The 15,815-nt window shown below is 40.1% G+C and overlaps 6 non-coding genes across 6 annotated transcripts; all 6 read right to left on the reverse strand.

Moving 5' to 3' along the window:
* Positions 1-1,332: 1,332 nt before the first annotated feature.
* Positions 1,333-1,418, reverse strand: TRNAY-GUA (transfer RNA tyrosine (anticodon GUA)). Its single transcript is given in 2 exon segments — positions 1,333-1,368; positions 1,382-1,418. It is a non-coding gene; the product is annotated as a tRNA-Tyr (tRNA).
* Positions 1,419-1,526: 108 nt separating this feature from the next.
* TRNAA-AGC (transfer RNA alanine (anticodon AGC)) lies at positions 1,527-1,599 on the reverse strand. Its single transcript has one exon. It is a non-coding gene; the product is annotated as a tRNA-Ala (tRNA).
* Positions 1,600-5,193: 3,594 nt separating this feature from the next.
* Positions 5,194-5,279, reverse strand: TRNAY-GUA (transfer RNA tyrosine (anticodon GUA)). Its single transcript is given in 2 exon segments — positions 5,194-5,229; positions 5,243-5,279. It is a non-coding gene; the product is annotated as a tRNA-Tyr (tRNA).
* A 108-nt stretch (positions 5,280-5,387) lies between these two features.
* Positions 5,388-5,460, reverse strand: TRNAA-AGC (transfer RNA alanine (anticodon AGC)). The gene has a single exon. It is a non-coding gene; the product is annotated as a tRNA-Ala (tRNA).
* A 2,222-nt stretch (positions 5,461-7,682) lies between these two features.
* On the reverse strand, positions 7,683-7,755 carry TRNAA-AGC (transfer RNA alanine (anticodon AGC)). The gene has a single exon. It is a non-coding gene; the product is annotated as a tRNA-Ala (tRNA).
* A 5,272-nt stretch (positions 7,756-13,027) lies between these two features.
* On the reverse strand, positions 13,028-13,100 carry TRNAA-AGC (transfer RNA alanine (anticodon AGC)). The gene has a single exon. It is a non-coding gene; the product is annotated as a tRNA-Ala (tRNA).
* Positions 13,101-15,815: the final 2,715 nt, after the last annotated feature.

Consider the following 15,815-nt stretch of genomic DNA (forward strand, 5'->3'; position numbering starts at 1 on the left):
ATGCTGAGAGGTCGCGAATCTCCTTCTGGTCCTTTGGCACGAGTTGTACTGGGATTTAGGATTTTGACTAGTGTTTTTGATCCGAGACACGTTTGCTGTTGACAGAAAAGTTCAGTTGATATGCAATGATGAAGTTTATAAAACACAACTATTTAGCAGAGGTTGGTTTCGATCCATCGACCGCTGGGTTTCACAATGTGAATTATGGCCTACAAATACAGTCGGGCAATTTTCTAGTAAACCATTTCTCTGTATATAGAGAACCAAACTGGGGGAATGAAAAAAAACTTACCTAGTTTGTAGAAAAAAGTTGTAATGCAGCACAATCCCAAGCGAAAAGATTGATCTTTTATGGTTTGGTTTGAATATAGAAAATGCTGAGAGGTCGCGAATCTCCTTCTGGTCCTTTGGCACGAGTTGTACTGGGATTTAGGATTTTGACTAGTGTTTTTGATCCGAGACACGTTTGCTGTTGACAGAAAAGTTCAGTTGATATGCAATGATGAAGTTTATAAAACACAACTATTTAGCAGAGGTTGGTTTCAATCCATTGACCGCTGGGTTTCACAATGTGAATTATGGTCTACAAATACAGTCGAGCAATTTTCTAGCAAACCATTTCTCTGTATATAGAGAACCAAAATGGGGAAGTGAAAAAAAACTTAGCTAGTTTGTAGAAAAAGATGCAATGCAGCACAATTTAGCAGAGGATGGTTTCGATCCATCGACCTCTGGGTTATGGGCCCAGCACGCTTCCGCTGCGCCACTCTGCTTGTGTTAACAGATGTACAGAGTAAAATTCTAATGACTGTTTGTGTTCATGTCGATGACATGTAAATTTTCAGCCATTACATATTTGTTGGCGACTAGAGTACTCCTGGGGTTCTGCAATTGTTTCTTTGTTTTTTTTTGCTTTCTTGTGTCATATTATTGTTGAAAATCATTAGAGGAAATGGTGTCTGACCATTGTTTAAGGTTCCGGTTAAAACTGGTGGGTGCGTCCGGCTGTTAGACGAAAGTTCGGCAGGCGTTTGTGTCTCTGTGGCGCAATCGGTTAGCGCGTTCGGCTGTTAACCGAAAGGTTGGTGGTTCGAGTCCACCCAGGGACGTTGGTTCCTTTTGCTTGGGTAGCATGCTACAGTTGAAGACGTTTTCACATTGGTGCTCAGCATCTCCATAAAGTAAAAGCACTGTTGCTGCCTAAGTTTTGAATTCACAAGGCAAACTGGAGAAAAAACTTTCCGGTTGTGTTTCTGTCTACATGTCCAGAAAGAGCATAGCTGTCTGGTATTTGCCAGAAGGTTGAAAACATCTGATAGAATACACAAAACTTCCTTCGAGCCGGAATTGAACCAGCGACCTAAGGATTGCTAATTTAGATCTACAGTCCTCCGCTCTACCAGCTGAGCTATCGAAGGCTTGATTTAGCCATTGTTGAAAGTCTTCAAGGTTTAGACGTGTGTGCCACGAGCAGGTGGCAAAAACAATTCACTCGGCCAACTGAAAAAGGAATCCAAAGATTGTATTGGAGAATGCGGGCATCGATCCCGCTACCTCTCGCATGCTAAGCGAGCGCTCTACCACTTGAGCTAATCCCCCATGCCCGACGAACGCCATTATCAGTTTCACACCACACCATGTCACAGTTTACTTATAGTCAAATGTGCCATTGAGTGCTTTTTTTTTTTTTTTTTTTAAATACAGATTCCTTTCTCCCATATTTGAAGAACATCTACGGAGTTCACAATGTGAATTATGGCCTACAAATAAAGTCGAGCAATTTTCTAGCAAACCATTTCTACGTATGTAGAGAACCAGACTGGGGGAGTAAAAAAAACTTACCTAGTTTGTAGAAAAAAGTTGTAATGCAGCACAATCCCAAGCAAAAAGATTGACCTTTTATGGTTTGGTTTGAATATAGAAAATGCTGAGAGGTCGCGAATCTCCTTCTGGTCCTTTGGCACGAGTTGTACTGGGATTTAGGATTTTGACTAGTGTTTTTGATCCGAGACACGTTTGCTGTTGACAGAAAAGTTCAGTTGATATGCAATGATGAAGTTTATAAATCACAACTATTTAGCAGAGGTTGGTTTCGATCCATCGACCGCTGGGTTTCACAATGTGAATTATGGCCTACAAATACAGTCGGGCAATTTTCTAGCAAACCATTTCTATGTATGTAGAGAACCAGACTGGGGGAGTAAAAAAAACTTACCTAGTTTGTAGAAAAAAGTTGTAATGCAGCACAATCCCAAGCAAAAAGATTGACCTTTTATGGTTTGGTTTGAATATAGAAAATGCTGAGAGGTCGCGAATCTCCTTCTGGTCCTTTGGCACGAGTTGTACTGGGATTTAGGATTTTGACTAGTGTTTTTGATCCGAGACACGTTTGCTGTTGACAGAAAAGTTCAGTTGATATGCAATGATGAAGTTTATAAAACACAACTATTTAGCAGAGGTTGGTTTCGATCCATCGACCGCTGGGTTTCACAATGTGAATTATGGCCTACAAATACAGTCGAGCAATTTTCTAGTAAACCATTTCTCTGTATATAGAGAACCAAACTGGGGGAATGAAAAAAAACTTACCTAGTTTGTAGAAAAAAGTTGTAATGCAGCACAATCCCAAGCGAAAAGATTGATCTTTTATGGTTTGGTTTGAATATAGAAAATGCTGAGAGGTCGCGAATCTCCTTCTGGTCCTTTGGCACGAGTTGTACTGGGATTTAGGATTTTGACTAGTGTTTTTGATCCGAGACACGTTTGCTGTTGACAGAAAAGTTCAGTTGATATGCAATGATGAAGTTTATTGGAGGTTGGTTTCAATCCATTGACCGCTGGGTTTCACAATGTGAATTATGGTCTACAAATACAGTCGAGCAATTTTCTAGCAAACCATTTCTCTGTATATAGAGAACCAAAATGGGGAAGTGAAAAAAAACTTAGCTAGTTTGTAGAAAAAGATGCAATGCAGCAAAATTTAGCAGAGGATGGTTTCGATCCATCGACCTCTGGGTTATGGGCCCAGCACGCTTCCGCTGCGCCACTCTGCTTGTGTTAACAGATGTACAGAGTAAAATTCTAATGACTGTTTGTGTTCAGGTCGATGACATGTAAATTTTCAGCCATTACATATTTGTTGGCGACTAGAGTACTCCTGGGGTTCTGCAATTGTTTCTTTGTTTTTTTTTGCTTTTCAGTTTACTTATAGTCAAATGTGCCATTGAGTGCTTTTTTTTTTTTTTTTTTTTTTTTTTTTTTTTAAGTACAGATTCCTTTCTCCCATATTTGAAGAACATCTACGTAGTTCACAATGTGAATTATGGCCTACAAATACAGTCGGGCAATTTTCTAGCAAACCATTTCTATGTATGTAGAGAACCAGACTGGGGGAGTAAAAAAAACTTACCTAGTTTGTAGAAAAAAGTTGTAATGCAGCACAATCCCAAGCAAAAAGATTGACCTTTTATGGTTTGGTTTGAATATAGAAAATGCTGAGAGGTCGCAAATCTCCTTCTGGTCCTTTGGCACGAGTTGTACTGGGATTTAGGATTTTGACTAGTGTTTTTGATCCGAGACACGTTTGCTGTTGACAGAAAAGTTCAGTTGATATGCAATGATGAAGTTTATAAATCACAACTATTTAGCAGAGGTTGGTTTCGATCCATCGACCGCTGGGTTTCACAATGTGAATTATGGCCTACAAATACAGTCGGGCAATTTTCTAGCAAACCATTTCTATGTATGTAGAGAACCAGACTGGGGGAGTAAAAAAAACTTACCTAGTTTGTAGAAAAAAGTTGTAATGCAGCACAATCCCAAGCAAAAAGATTGACCTTTTATGGTTTGGTTTGAATATAGAAAATGCTGAGAGGTCGCGAATCTCCTTCTGGTCCTTTGGCACGAGTTGTACTGGGATTTAGGATTTTGACTAGTGTTTTTGATCCGAGACACGTTTGCTGTTGACAGAAAAGTTCAGTTGATATGCAATGATGAAGTTTATAAAACACAACTATTTAGCAGAGGTTGGTTTCGATCCATCGACCGCTGGGTTTCACAATGTGAATTATGGCCTACAAATACAGTCGAGCAATTTTCTAGTAAACCATTTCTCTGTATATAGAGAACCAAACTGGGGGAATGAAAAAAAACTTACCTAGTTTGTAGAAAAAAGTTGTAATGCAGCACAATCCCAAGCGAAAAGATTGATCTTTTATGGTTTGGTTTGAATATAGAAAATGCTGAGAGGTCGCGAATCTCCTTCTGGTCCTTTGGCACGAGTTGTACTGGGATTTAGGATTTTGACTAGTGTTTTTGATCCGAGACACGTTTGCTGTTGACAGAAAAGTTCAGTTGATATGCAATGATGAAGTTTATAAAACACAACTATTTAGCAGAGGTTGGTTTCAATCCATTGACCGCTGGGTTTCACAATGTGAATTATGGTCTACAAATACAGTCGAGCAATTTTCTAGCAAACCATTTCTCTGTATATAGAGAACCAAAATGGGGAAGTGAAAAAAAACTTAGCTAGTTTGTAGAAAAAGATGCAATGCAGCACAATTTAGCAGAGGATGGTTTCGATCCATCGACCTCTGGGTTATGGGCCCAGCACGCTTCCGCTGCGCCACTCTGCTTGTGTTAACAGATGTACAGAGTAAAATTCTAATGACTGTTTGTGTTCATGTCGATGACATGTAAATTTTCAGCCATTACATATTTGTTGGCGACTAGAGTACTCCTGGGGTTCTGCAATTGTTTCTTTGTTTTTTTTTGCTTTCTTGTGTCATATTGTTGAAAATCATTAGAGGAAATGGTGTCTGACCATTGTTTAAGGTTCCGGTTAAAACTGGTGGGTGCGTCCGGCTGTTAGACGAAAGTTCGGCAGGCGTTTGTGTCTCTGTGGCGCAATCGGTTAGCGCGTTCGGCTGTTAACCGAAAGGTTGGTGGTTCGAGTCCACCCAGGGACGTTGGTTCCTTTTGCTTGGGTAGCATGCTACAGTTGAAGACGTTTTCACATTGGTGCTCAGCATCTCCATAAAGTAAAAGCACTGTTGCTGCCTAAGTTTTGAATTCACAAGGCAAACTGGAGAAAAAACTTTCCGGTTGTGTTTCTGTCTACATGTCCAGAAAGAGCATAGCTGTCTGGTATTTGCCAGAAGGTTGAAAACATCTGATAGAATACACAAAACTTCCTTCGAGCCGGAATTGAACCAGCGACCTAAGGATTGCTAATTTAGATCTACAGTCCTCCGCTCTACCAGCTGAGCTATCGAAGGCTTGATTTAGCCATTGTTGAAAGTCTTCAAGGTTTGGACGTGTGTGCCACGAGCAGGTGGCATAAACAATTCACTCGGCCAACTGAAAAAGGAATCCAAAGATTGTATTGGAGAATGCGGGCATCGATCCCGCTACCTCTCGCATGCTAAGCGAGCGCTCTACCACTTGAGCTAATCCCCCATGCCCGACGAACGCCATTATCAGTTTCACGCCACACCATGTCACAGTTTACTTATAGTCAAATGTGCCATTGAGTGCTTTTTTTTTTTTTTTTTTTTTTTTTTTTAAGTACAGATTCCTTTCTCCCATATTTGAAGAACATCTACGGAGTTCACAATGTGAATTATGGCCTACAAATAAAGTCGAGCAATTTTCTAGCAAACCATTTCTACGTATGTAGAGAACCAGACTGGGGGAGTAAAAAAAACTTACCTAGTTTGTAGAAAAAAGTTGTAATGCAGCACAATCCCAAGCAAAAAGATTGACCTTTTATGGTTTGGTTTGAATATAGAAAATGCTGAGAGGTCGCGAATCTCCTTCTGGTCCTTTGGCACGAGTTGTGCTGGGATTTAGGATTTTGACTAGTGTTTTTGATCCGAGACACGTTTGCTGTTGACAGAAAAGTTCAGTTGATATGCAATGATGAAGTTTATAAATCACAACTATTTAGCAGAGGTTGGTTTCGATCCATCGACCGCTGGGTTTCACAATGTGAATTATGGCCTACAAATACAGTCGGGCAATTTTCTAGCAAACCATTTCTATGTATGTAGAGAACCAGACTGGGGGAGTAAAAAAAACTTACCTAGTTTGTAGAAAAAAGTTGTAATGCAGCACAATCCCAAGCAAAAAGATTGACCTTTTATGGTTTGGTTTGAATATAGAAAATGCTGAGAGGTCGCGAATCTCCTTCTGGTCCTTTGGCACGAGTTGTACTGGGATTTAGGATTTTGACTAGTGTTTTTGATCCGAGACACGTTTGCTGTTGACAGAAAAGTTCAGTTGATATGCAATGATGAAGTTTATAAAACACAACTATTTAGCAGAGGTTGGTTTCGATCCATCGACCGCTGGGTTTCACAATGTGAATTATGGCCTACAAATACAGTCGAGCAATTTTCTAGTAAACCATTTCTCTGTATATAGAGAACCAAACTGGGGGAATGAAAAAAAACTTACCTAGTTTGTAGAAAAAAGTTGTAATGCAGCACAATCCCAAGCGAAAAGATTGATCTTTTATGGTTTGGTTTGAATATAGAAAATGCTGAGAGGTCGCGAATCTCCTTCTGGTCCTTTGGCACGAGTTGTACTGGGATTTAGGATTTTGACTAGTGTTTTTGATCCGAGACACGTTTGCTGTTGACAGAAAAGTTCAGTTGATATGCAATGATGAAGTTTATAAAACACAACTATTTAGCAGAGGTTGGTTTCAATCCATTGACCGCTGGGTTTCACAATGTGAATTATGGCCTACAAATACAGTCGTGCAATTTTCTAGTAAACCATTTCTCTGTATATAGAGAACCAAACTGGGGGAATGAAAAAAAACTTACCTAGTTTGTAGAAAAAAGTTGTAATGCAGCACAATTTAGCAGAGGATGGTTTCGATCCATCGACCTCTGGGTTATGGGCCCAGCACGCTTCCGCTGCGCCACTCTGCTTGTGTTAACAGATGTACAGAGTAAAATTCTAATGACTGTTTGTGTTCAGGTCGATGACATGTAAATTTTCAGCCATTACATATTTGTTGGCGACTAGAGTACTCCTGGGGTTCTGCAATTGTTTCTTTGTTTTTTTTTGCTTTCTTGTGTCATATTATTGTTGAAAATCATTAGAGGAAATGGTGTCTGACCATTGTTTAAGGTTCCGGTTAAAACTGGTGGGTGCGTCCGGCTGTTAGACGAAAGTTCGGCAGGCGTTTGTGTCTCTGTGGCGCAATCGGTTAGCGCGTTCGGCTGTTAACCGAAAGGTTGGTGGTTCGAGTCCACCCAGGGACGTTGGTTCCTTTTGCTTGGGTAGCATGCTACAGTTGAAGACGTTTTCACATTGGTGCTCAGCATCTCCATAAAGTAAAAGCACTGTTGCTGCCTAAGTTTTGAATTCACAAGGCAAACTGGAGAAAAAACTTTCCGGTTGTGTTTCTGTCTACATGTCCAGAAAGAGCATAGCTGTCTGGTATTTGCCAGAAGGTTGAAAACATCTGATAGAATACACAAAACTTCCTTCGAGCCGGAATTGAACCACCGACCTAAGGATTGCTAATTTAGATCTACAGTCCTCCGCTCTACCAGCTGAGCTATCGAAGGCTTGATTTAGCCATTGTTGAAAGTCTTCAAGGTTTGGACGTGTGTGCCACGAGCAGGTGGCATAAACAATTCACTCGGCCAATCCAAAGATTGTATTGGAGAATGCGGGCATCGATCCCGCTACCTCTCGCATGCTAAGCGAGCGCTCTACCACTTGAGCTAATCCCCCATGCCCGACGAACGCCATTATCAGTTTCACGCCACACCATGTCACAGTTTACTTATAGTCAAATGTGCCATTGAGTGCTTTTTTTTTTTTTTTTTTTTAAGTACAGATTCCTTTCTCCCATATTTGAAGAACATCTACGGAGTTCACAATGTGAATTATGGCCTACAAATACAGTCGGGCAATTTTCTAGCAAACCATTTCTATGTATGTAGAGAACCAGACTGGGGGAGTAAAAAAAACTTACCTAGTTTGTAGAAAAAAGTTGTAATGCAGCACAATCCCAAGCAAAAAGATTGACCTTTTATGGTTTGGTTTGAATATAGAAAATGCTGAGAGGTCGCGAATCTCCTTCTGGTCCTTTGGCACGAGTTGTACTGGGATTTAGGATTTTGACTAGTGTTTTTGATCCGAGACACGTTTGCTGTTGACAGAAAAGTTCAGTTGATATGCAATGATGAAGTTTATAAATCACAACTATTTAGCAGAGGTTGGTTTCGATCCATCGACCGCTGGGTTTCACAATGTGAATTATGGCCTACAAATACAGTCGGGCAATTTTCTAGCAAACCATTTCTATGTATGTAGAGAACCAGACTGGGGGAGTAAAAAAAACTTACCTAGTTTGTAGAAAAAAGTTGTAATGCAGCACAATCCCAAGCAAAAAGATTGACCTTTTATGGTTTGGTTTGAATATAGAAAATGCTGAGAGGTCGCGAATCTCCTTCTGGTCCTTTGGCACGAGTTGTACTGGGATTTAGGATTTTGACTAGTGTTTTTGATCCGAGACACGTTTGCTGTTGACAGAAAAGTTCAGTTGATATGCAATGATGAAGTTTATAAAACACAACTATTTAGCAGAGGTTGGTTTCGATCCATCGACCGCTGGGTTTCACAATGTGAATTATGGCCTACAAATACAGTCGAGCAATTTTCTAGTAAACCGTTTCTCTGTATATAGAGAACCAAACTGGGGGAATGAAAAAAAACTTAGCTAGTTTGTAGAAAAAAGTTGTAATGCAGCACAATCCCAAGCGAAAAGATTGATCTTTTATGGTTTGGTTTGAATATAGAAAATGCTGAGAGGTCGCGAATCTCCTTCTGGTCCTTTGGCACGAGTTGTACTGGGATTTAGGATTTTGACTAGTGTTTTTGATCCGAGACACGTTTGCTGTTGACAGAAAAGTTCAGTTGATATGCAATGATGAAGTTTATAAATCACAACTATTTAGCAGAGGTTGGTTTCGATCCATCGACCGCTGGGTTTCACAATGTGAATTATGGCCTACAAATACAGTCGGGCAATTTTCTAGCAAACCATTTCTATGTATGTAGAGAACCAGACTGGGGGAGTAAAAAAAACTTACCTAGTTTGTAGAAAAAAGTTGTAATGCAGCACAATCCCAAGCAAAAAGATTGACCTTTTATGGTTTGGTTTGAATATAGAAAATGCTGAGAGGTCGCGAATCTCCTTCTGGTCCTTTGGCACGAGTTGTACTGGGATTTAGGATTTTGACTAGTGTTTTTGATCCGAGACACGTTTGCTGTTGACAGAAAAGTTCAGTTGATATGCAATGATGAAGTTTATAAAACACAACTATTTAGCAGAGGTTGGTTTCGATCCATCGACCGCTGGGTTTCACAATGTGAATTATGGCCTACAAATACAGTCGAGCAATTTTCTAGTAAACCATTTCTCTGTATATAGAGAACCAAACTGGGGGAATGAAAAAAAACTTACCTAGTTTGTAGAAAAAAGTTGTAATGCAGCACAATCCCAAGCGAAAAGATTGATCTTTTATGGTTTGGTTTGAATATAGAAAATGCTGAGAGGTCGCGAATCTCCTTCTGGTCCTTTGGCACGAGTTGTACTGGGATTTAGGATTTTGACTAGTGTTTTTGATCCGAGACACGTTTGCTGTTGACAGAAAAGTTCAGTTGATATGCAATGATGAAGTTTATAAAACACAACTATTTAGCAGAGGTTGGTTTCAATCCATTGACCGCTGGGTTTCACAATGTGAATTATGGTCTACAAATACAGTCGAGCAATTTTCTAGCAAACCATTTCTCTGTATATAGAGAACCAAAATGGGGAAGTGAAAAAAAACTTAGCTAGTTTGTAGAAAAAGATGCAATGCAGCACAATTTAGCAGAGGATGGTTTCGATCCATCGACCTCTGGGTTATGGGCCCAGCACGCTTCCGCTGCGCCACTCTGCTTGTGTTAACAGATGTACAGAGTAAAATTCTAATGACTGTTTGTGTTCAGGTCGATGACATGTAAATTTTCAGCCATTACATATTTGTTGGCGACTAGAGTACTCCTGGGGTTCTGCAATTGTTTCTTTGTTTTTTTTTGCTTTCTTGTGTCATATTATTGTTGAAAATCATTAGAGGAAATGGTGTCTGACCATTGTTTAAGGTTCCGGTTAAAACTGGTGGGTGCGTCCGGCTGTTAGACGAAAGTTCGGCAGGCGTTTGTGTCTCTGTGGCGCAATCGGTTAGCGCGTTCGGCTGTTAACCGAAAGGTTGGTGGTTCGAGTCCACCCAGGGACGTTGGTTCCTTTTGCTTGGGTAGCATGCTACAGTTGAAGACGTTTTCACATTGGTGCTCAGCATCTCCATAAAGTAAAAGCACTGTTGCTGCCTAAGTTTTGAATTCACAAGGCAAACTGGAGAAAAAACTTTCCGGTTGTGTTTCTGTCTACATGTCCAGAAAGAGCATAGCTGTCTGGTATTTGCCAGAAGGTTGAAAACATCTGATAGAATACACAAAACTTCCTTCGAGCCGGAATTGAACCAGCGACCTAAGGATTGCTAATTTAGATCTACAGTCCTCCGCTCTACCAGCTGAGCTATGGAAGGCTTGATTTAGCCATTGTTGAAAGTCTTCAAGGTTTGGACGTGTGTGCCACGAGCAGGTGGCATAAACAATTCACTCGGCCAACTGAAAAAGGAATCCAAAGATTGTATTGGAGAATGCGGGCATCGATCCCGCTACCTCTCGCATGCTAAGCGAGCGCTCTACCACTTGAGCTAATACCCCATGCCCGACGAACACCATTATCAGTTTCACGCCACACCATGTCACAGTTTACTTATAGTCAAATGTGCCATTGAGTGCTTTTTTTTTTTTTTTTTTTTTAAGTACAAATTCCTTTCTCCCATATTTGAAGAACATCTACGGAGTTCACAATGTGAATTATGGCCTACAAATAAAGTCGAGCAATTTTCTAGCAAACCATTTCTACGTATGTAGAGAACCAGACTGGGGGAGTAAAAAAAACTTACCTAGTTTGTAGAAAAAAGTTGTAATGCAGCACAATCCCAAGCAAAAAGATTGACCTTTTATGGTTTGGTTTGAATATAGAAAATGCTGAGAGGTCGCGAATCTCCTTCTGGTCCTTTGGCACGAGTTGTACTGGGATTTAGGATTTTGACTAGTGTTTTTGATCCGAGACACGTTTGCTGTTGACAGAAAAGTTCAGTTGATATGCAATGATGAAGTTTATAAATCACAACTATTTAGCAGAGGTTGGTTTCGATCCATCGACCGCTGGGTTTCACAATGTGAATTATGGCCTACAAATACAGTCGGGCAATTTTCTAGCAAACCATTTCTATGTATGTAGAGAACCAGACTGGGGGAGTAAAAAAAACTTACCTAGTTTGTAGAAAAAAGTTGTAATGCAGCACAATCCCAAGCAAAAAGATTGACCTTTTATGGTTTGGTTTGAATATAGAAAATGCTGAGAGGTCGCGAATCTCTTTCTGGTCCTTTGGCACGAGTTGTACTGGGATTTAGGATTTTGACTAGTGTTTTTGATCCGAGACACGTTTGCTGTTGACAGAAAAGTTCAGTTGATATGCAATGATGAAGTTTATAAAACACAACTATTTAGCAGAGGTTGGTTTCGATCCATCGACCGCTGGGTTTCACAATGTGAATTATGGCCTACAAATACAGTCGAGCAATTTTCTAGTAAACCATTTCTCTGTATATAGAGAACCAAACTGGGGGAATGAAAAAAAACTTACCTAGTTTGTAGAAAAAAGTTGTAATGCAGCACAATCCCAAGCGAAAAGATTGATCTTTTATGGTTTGGTTTGAATATAGAAAATGCTGAGAGGTCGCGAATCTCCTTCTGGTCCTTTGGCACGAGTTGTACTGGGATTTAGGATTTTGACTAGTGTTTTTGATCCGAGACACGTTTGCTGTTGACAGAAAAGTTCAGTTGATATGCAATGATGAAGTTTATAAAACACAACTATTTAGAAGAGGTTGGTTTCAATCCATTGACCGCTGGGTTTCACAATGTGAATTATGGCCTACAAATACAGTCGTGCAATTTTCTAGTAAACCATTTCTCTGTATATAGAGAACCAAACTGGGGGAATGAAAAAAAACTTACCTAGTTTGTAGAAAAAAGTTGTAATGCAGCACAATTTAGCAGAGGATGGTTTCGATCCATCGACCTCTGGGTTATGGGCCCAGCACGCTTCCGCTGCGCCACTCTGCTTGTGTTAACAGATGTACAGAGTAAAATTCTAATGACTGTTTGTGTTCAGGTCGATGACATGTAAATTTTCAGCCATTACATATTTGTTGGCGACTAGAGTACTCCTGGGGTTCTGCAATTGTTTCTTTGTTTTTTTTTGCTTTCTTGTGTCATATTATTGTTGAAAATCATTAGAGGAAATGGTGTCTGACCATTGTTTAAGGTTCCGGTTAAAACTGGTGGGTGCGTCCGGCTGTTAGACGAAAGTTCGGCAGGCGTTTGTGTCTCTGTGGCGCAATCGGTTAGCGCGTTCGGCTGTTAACCGAAAGGTTGGTGGTTCGAGTCCACCCAGGGACGTTGGTTCCTTTTGCTTGGGTAGCATGCTACAGTTGAAGACGTTTTCACATTGGTGCTCAGCATCTCCATAAAGTAAAAGCACTGTTGCTGCCTAAGTTTTGAATTCACAAGGCAAACTGGAGAAAAAACTTTCCGGTTGTGTTTCTGTCTACATGTCCAGAAAGAGCATAGCTGTCTGGTATTTGCCAGAAGGTTGAAAACATCTGATAGAATACACAAAACTTCCTTCGAGCCAGAATTGAACCAGCGACCTAAGGATTGCTAATTTAGATCTACAGTCCTCCGCTCTACCAGCTGAGCTATCGAAGGCTTGATTTAGCCATTGTTGAAAGTCTTCAAGGTTTGGACGTGTGTGCCACGAGCAGGTGGCACAAACAATTCACTCGGCCAACTGAAAAAGGAATCCAAAGATTGTATTGGAGAATGCGGGCATCGATCCCGCTACCTCTCGCATGCTAAGCGAGCGCTCTACCACTTGAGCTAATCCCCCATGCCCGACGAACGCCATTATCAGTTTCACACCACACCATGTCACAGTTTACTTATAGTCAAATGTGCCATTGAGTGCTTTTTTTTTTTTTTTTTTAAGTACAGATTCCTTTCTCCCATATTTGAAGAACATCTACGGAGTTCACAATGTGAATTATGGCCTACAAATACAGTCGGGCAATTTTCTAGCAAACCATTTCTATGTATGTAGAGAACCAGACTGGGGGAGTAAAAAAAACTTACCTAGTTTGTAGAAAAAAGTTGTAATGCAGCACAATCCCAAGCAAAAAGATTGACCTTTTATGGTTTGGTTTGAATATAGAAAATGCTGAGAGGTCGCGAATCTCCTTCTGGTCCTTTGGCACGAGTTGTACTGGGATTTAGGATTTTGACTAGTGTTTTTGATCCGAGACACGTTTGCTGTTGACAGAAAAGTTCAGTTGATATGCAATGATGAAGTTTATAAATCACAACTATTTAGCAGAGGTTGGTTTCGATCCATCGACCGCTGGGTTTCACAATGTGAATTATGGCCTACAAATACAGTCGGGCAATTTTCTAGCAAACCATTTCTATGTATGTAGAGAACCAGACTGGGGGAGTAAAAAAAACTTACCTAGTTTGTAGAAAAAAGTTGTAATGCAGCACAATCCCAAGCAAAAAGATTGACCTTTTATGGTTTGGTTTGAATATAGAAAATGCTGAGAGGTCGCGAATCTCCTTCTGGTCCTTTGGCACGAGTTGTACTGGGATTTAGGATTTTGACTAGTGTTTTTGATCCGAGACACGTTTGCTGTTGACAGAAAAGTTCAGTTGATATGCAATGATGAAGTTTATAAAACACAACTATTTAGCAGAGGTTGGTTTCGATCCATCGACCGCTGGGTTTCACAATGTGAATTATGGCCTACAAATACAGTCGAGCAATTTTCTAGTAAACCATTTCTCTGTATATAGAGAACCAAACTGGGGGAATGAAAAAAAACTTAGCTAGTTTGTAGAAAAAAGTTGTAATGCAGCACAATCCCAAGCGAAAAGATTGATCTTTTATGGTTTGGTTTGAATATAGAAAATGCTGAGAGGTCGCGAATCTCCTTCTGGTCCTTTGGCACGAGTTGTACTGGGATTTAGGATTTTGACTAGTGTTTTTGATCCGAGACACGTTTGCTGTTGACAGAAAAGTTCAGTTGATATGCAATGATGAAGTTTATAAATCACAACTATTTAGCAGAGGTTGGTTTCGATCCATCGACCGCTGGGTTTCACAATGTGAATTATGGCCTACAAATACAGTCGGGCAATTTTCTAGCAAACCATTTCTATGTATGTAGAGAACCAGACTGGGGGAGTAAAAAAAACTTACCTAGTTTGTAGAAAAAAGTTGTAATGCAGCACAATCCCAAGCAAAAAGATTGACCTTTTATGGTTTGGTTTGAATATAGAAAATGCTGAGAGGTCGCGAATCTCCTTCTGGTCCTTTGGCACGAGTTGTACTGGGATTTAGGATTTTGACTAGTGTTTTTGATCCGAGACACGTTTGCTGTTGACAGAAAAGTTCAGTTGATATGCAATGATGAAGTTTATAAAACACAACTATTTAGCAGAGGTTGGTTTCGATCCATCGACCGCTGGGTTTCACAATGTGAATTATGGCCTACAAATACAGTCGAGCAATTTTCTAGTAAACCATTTCTCTGTATATAGAGAACCAAACTGGGGGAATGAAAAAAAACTTACCTAGTTTGTAGAAAAAAGTTGTAATGCAGCACAATCCCAAGCGAAAAGATTGATCTTTTATGGTTTGGTTTGAATATAGAAAATGCTGAGAGGTCGCGAATCTCCTTCTGGTCCTTTGGCACGAGTTGTACTGGGATTTAGGATTTTGACTGGTGTTTTTGATCCGAGACACGTTTGCTGTTGACAGAAAAGTTCAGTTGATATGCAATGATGAAGTTTATAAAACACAACTATTTAGCAGAGGTTGGTTTCGAGCCATCGACCGCTGGGTTTCACAATGTGAATTATGGCCTACAAATACAGTCGGGCAATTTTCTAGCAAACCATTTCTATGTATGTAGAGAACCAGACTGGGGGAGTAAAAAAAACTTACCTAGTTTGTAGAAAAAAGTTGTAATGCAGCACAATCCCAAGCAAAAAGATTGACCTTTTATGGTTTGGTTTGAATATAGAAAATGCTGAGAGGTCGCGAATCTCCTTCTGGTCCTTTGGCACGAGTTGTACTGGGATTTAGGATTTTGACTAGTGTTTTTGATCCGAGACACGTTTGCTGTTGACAGAAAAGTTCAGTTGATATGCAATGATGAAGTTTATAAATCACAACTATTTAGCAGAGGTTGGTTTCGATCCATCGACTGCTGGGTTTCACAATGTGAATTATGGCCTACAAATACAGTCGGGCAATTTTCTAGCAAACCATTTCTATGTATGTAGAGAACCAGACTGGGGGAGTAAAAAAAACTTACCTAGTTTGTAGAAAAAAGTTGTAATGCAGCACAATCCCAAGCAAAAAGATTGACCTTTTATGGTTTGGTTTGAATATAGAAAATGCTGAGAGGTCACGAATCTCCTTCTGGTCCTTTGGCACGAGTTGTACTGGGATTTAGGATTTTGACTAGTGTTTTTGATCCGAGACACGTTTGCTGTTGACAGAAAAGTTCAGTTGATATGCAATGATGAAGTTTATAAAACACAACTA

The sequence above is a fragment of the Dendrobates tinctorius genome, unplaced genomic scaffold (genome assembly GCF_039654945.1).
Source record: "Dendrobates tinctorius isolate UK_male_01 unplaced genomic scaffold, ASM3965494v1 ptg000251l, whole genome shotgun sequence".
Lineage (NCBI taxonomy): Eukaryota > Metazoa > Chordata > Amphibia > Anura > Dendrobatidae > Dendrobates > Dendrobates tinctorius.